Below are 4605 nucleotides of genomic sequence, written 5' to 3'. Positions count from 1 at the left end.
TGATAGCAACACAGGTAGAGGGAGAGTGACTATATCTTTACATAGAGAATAGTTGTTTACTGCTTAATTCATGTTTTAAATCTTATGTATTTACATAGTTAAAGAAGGTAATGAATCTTCAATCGCAGATTTATTTCCATGACTTCCTTTGATTCCTCCCTGTTTCTGTCAGGATGACTCTTTCTATGCATTGATGCATTGCCAAATAAAAACAGTTTTTGATGCTTTCCTAGAAACAATGTCACCCAATGTCAAGCCTGTGCTCGGTATTTTTCATGTTCTACCCTCATTCCAATAGAATGTGTGGGTTCATAACCTTCAATTTAGAGCCATTTCCCCAATAATCAGATGCAAATAAAAAGCAAGATAGTATCTGGCTCTACATTATGGAGATGAGGTCAAATAAAATACATGTCAAAGTACATTCATATTTTACTTACTGATATCATTTTGGATTCTTTCTCAACTCATATGTTTTTCAGTTATTCTCAGTATGTATATATTTAACAGTCCTGAATTCCAGGTCCATGGTCATATGGCTACAGGCAGCACATTTCTACTGCAGCTGCACAATAGTTTATTTCTCCTGTTTCTGTCTGTTCACCACTATTTATGAAATATGAGCTCTACAGTAGTTGCAATCTCAATTAATTGGTACTGTGCCAAAATCCAAAGAATCTGGAGATTCTTTTAGCTCTTGCAGTATTTGGGTCACATCTAGAGCCTATCTGGAGATTTTTTGATATGCTTTATACCAGGTTAAATACTGAGTCAGCATTTGCCTAATCTAGTATACGGTGTCCATGTTGCATACACATTAAAACAAAATATCCAAATATAAGTGAAGTTAGTAACATGCATTAATGGGACCTGAATGTGTGTAGAAAGATTGAGAGAGAGAATAAGAGGAGCTTAGTGCATCATGGGAAATCCCCTGGCAGTCTAGGCCTATAGCAGCGTAATGTAAACGATCAATCAGAGCCTAGGAAAATTGTTGATTGTTAAGTCACATTGCCAGTATCTACTATCTTCAAGCCTCCAACCCAAAGCCACTTTACATCTTTCTTAGCTCTGATTGGTTTTTAGGTCTGGTGGAAATAGGACTGAAAGTTATTTTTATAAAAGTTACCTACTGCAGCTTTAAATGTATTTTCAGTGTAGGTATTTGTAATCCTCGCAGAGCTGTAACAGAGAAATTCCATTCAATCACATGTGGATTGAATTAGATTAAAGGTGAATAGCAGCTATTAGCATACAGTTTATCGGCAAAGCAGTATATTGGTCTAACTGTAGTAGACAGTTTCACAGATCAGCATATTTTCAGCCTGACTGGTTCCTCTGCTGGTTCCTCCTCCTCGAGGCAGGTTGAGCGATGATACAGCAAAATGGGAAAATATTGTGAGTCATTTGCACTGCATGGAGTGTACACACACCAGGTTTCCAGTATTAGTAAGTTAGTATTCAACAGTGCAGGATGCATATTTGAAATCAGGTGTTGATTTGTCCAGTATCGTTTACATTAGCTGAGAATCTAGCACCATATGTTTGAGATGTAATGCACAACAGCCTGCAGACACAGTGCAATGTATGTAATTTCCAGTGGCATACAGGCAAACTATGCTATTGAGTTTCTGTCTCATTCAGTAGTTCTGGTCCAATGAATATTGATGCCCTTAATGTAATTTTAATGTAAGGAGGAAGCAGACCACACACTTTGCACTTTTGGGAACTTGTCAACTAAAATCCATAGCCCTTATTTGCTCAACTCCCAGGTTTGAAAGGCAGATTGAGGTTTGAGAGCTGATGGAAGGGCAGGCAGCTGCATATGGAAGCCATTTTGCTGGAGGACCTGTCAATCACACTATGACTGACTTCTGTCATAGTGTGCTTTTCTGCTTCAGTACCTTACACAACTTGCCCTGTTCTTGATTCCACCAATCTACCTTCTTAACAGGCACTGACAGTCTCTGAAATGTATGCTGTCATTGTCAAGTTCAAACCTGCTGAAGTGGCATGCTGCTAGCAGGCTGGGCCAGTGTATCTACTCTAAAGTGTACCAATCTGTTCTAAAGTCTCCCAAAACCAAATGCACATGACCCCACTTCCCTGTCTTATATTTTCTTTCCAAAACATGGGATCGTATGAAACATTGCTGTCTTCATCTGCATGCAGGCCCAGGGCAAAGGTTTGCCTATTGACTCTACCACCTCCCACTTTCTGTGTATTGTGTATGTACCCTGTAGCCTCCAAGTTTCCATTAAATACAGTGTTAAGTGCATACTACATATGGATGCTTTCTTATATGCCTGGAGACCTAGAGACCACCCAGTTCTCCTGTACTTGGCCCAAGGTTTGTGTGTCTGTGTGTGTGCTTGTAGTTTAATTAAACACAGCTCTGTTTAGAAATATGTGCTGGGAGCTATAAACTGAAATAATTACGGTATTAATACTAAATTTTGAAACAGGGCCCCTCTACACGACAGGGTGACACCATTATTTTGGGGACCCTGGGGTACTCGGCTCTTAGGGCAGTAGCCTGCTTTTCTCCAGCCTTGACCAGATAAAGGAAGAACTCTGAGTGAAAGGTCAGAAAAGTTCACCTCTAAGCCTTTTGGTCATTATTATACTGATGTCACTGTCACTGATATTGTGCTATTAATTTTGTACTTGGACCGATCCATGTCCGACAATTTTTTGAAACAGGCAATCAGACAATCATGCCAACTTTACAGATTGTTAGACAGATTGGTGTTGTTTAGAAAGGTGCAAAAGTTTGAAGGATTGAACCTACCTTTTTTCCCACCGTCACACCTACTGCCGTAACCTTTAGTGTGAAGAAGCAAGTGTAACACCATGAATGCCTCTGCAGAGAAACTGTCTGTCATTCCCATTTCCATGTTTTATTGTTAACCTTGCAAGCAGCCTTTTTTTAAGCAAGCAGATTTTTAAGATCACAAAATCACGATATCACGCAAGAATCTCTCTTGCCAGGCTATTTCAGTGTGTTTTGAGTACTGGCAGCTACATGGATCGACACATGCATGACACAGCGAGAAGGCACTGTATGGCAAACAAAAAATGGCAACTCTCATCCTGCAGCGATCCAGTTTTGCAAACAGACACCAGCCCGCACCCACAGAGCTCAGTACTGGAACCTACCCATTACTTGCAATCATCTCCAAATCAAATCCAGACCTGACCTGTTAATATCAGTCCCGCGATCCGACCCATGACCTGCGCTACACAACACGGTCATATTTTTACTTGCACAATTAGAAGTGTAACATGAAGAAACATAAATTAAAATCCCGATTAACCATTTGGCTGAATCAATCACCAACTGTTGCTACTCACACGTTCACACAGCCAGCTGGGTACCAATGTTACTTAAGCCCTAAGCCAGTTCGCTGAATGCATCTCCAAATTTTACAGTTAACTAAGTTATATCCTCTTCCTGCTTTTGGCACTTAGAGTTGTGTTATTGGAAAAAATTGCTTTCACAAGAAAAAAAATTCTTGGTGGCTGATTAGGCTTAATCATCAATTTTAGTTGATTTATATTTTTAAAATAGCCAGCCTCATTTTCATTTTTGGATTTCTCCAGAAAAACAACACTTCATTGTTCTCATCTGCTATTTTTACCCATGCCTTTACCCGTGAATTTGTATAGATATATTTCTTACCTGGTTTTTGCAGGCTACCCACAGGTACCTGACCCACTGCAGGACTCTGTTTCCCATAGAGGTTAGCATAACTGCTGCTAGCATTAGTTATATCTGAACTGGAGATTATTTCTTCATTGAAAGAAGAACAAAAAACTGAAGGCTCTTCTCCATGGATAAAATGCTTTCTCTCTTCTCCTGAGTGGCTTCAGTAAGAGTTTGACTATTTTATATGGTTCTTTGATCAAGTTCACTTGTGATAAATGGTGACAGATGGTTCATCCAAACACCTACAAAGTATTTCTTGAAAGTGCCTCCCCTTTTGGAAACCATGGAAAAAGATGAAGGCACTCTGTCTTCAGTTGAAATAATATAATGAATGTATTCTTCAAGCGTATTTAATCAAACAGACCAACACATATCAACTCTACACTTACATCTGGATTAAATACCAGTCGAGTTCCGGGTTTCCATATGAACAGATTCAGATAAAAACATCAATATCAGTTCCATCTGTGCACTCTGTACAGAGATATTCCCATGACGTGTTAAGATTAGATTAGCGCAAAGACTGGAAGCAAGAAAAAATTGCTAGCCTAGCTCCAGTAAAAGAAAATCCTGCACATTGTTAGCTTGCAAGTTAATCAAGAATACATCCATTGCAAGAGTCCCCTAGGTTTTGGAGGAGTTTGGACAGTCAACAAACATGGCATTTCCATTATAAAGACAGGACCATAAAGAGGCTGTGTGTAGCCACTGATCATAGCCTGTAACGAAACAGCTTCACTGCCAGCTCATTAAACAACATTAAACATCAAAACATAATTTTCTATTTTTAAATGTGTCAAATGTACAAGATATATCATGTAAGTAAGACATCACTGGAGTTGTTAAATGTATTTCTGTCACTGTTGATGGAGCTATGGTGCGTTCGTTTTGTCTCG

The 4605-nt window shown here is 39.2% G+C and overlaps 1 protein-coding gene across 1 annotated transcript in view; it reads left to right on the top strand.

The window, feature by feature from the left end:
* The window catches only part of adamtsl3 (ADAMTS-like 3), a gene marked incomplete at its 5' end in the record, with an annotated part of 42706 nt that overhangs the window by 14078 nt on the left and 24023 nt on the right, over positions 1 to 4605 (top strand).

Source organism: Morone saxatilis, unplaced genomic scaffold, assembly GCF_004916995.1.
Source record: "Morone saxatilis isolate NCDOM2014 unplaced genomic scaffold, NCSU_SB_2.0 Contig11, whole genome shotgun sequence".
Lineage (NCBI taxonomy): Eukaryota > Metazoa > Chordata > Actinopteri > Moronidae > Morone > Morone saxatilis.
This window is presented reverse-complemented; position numbering and strand designations above follow the sequence as displayed.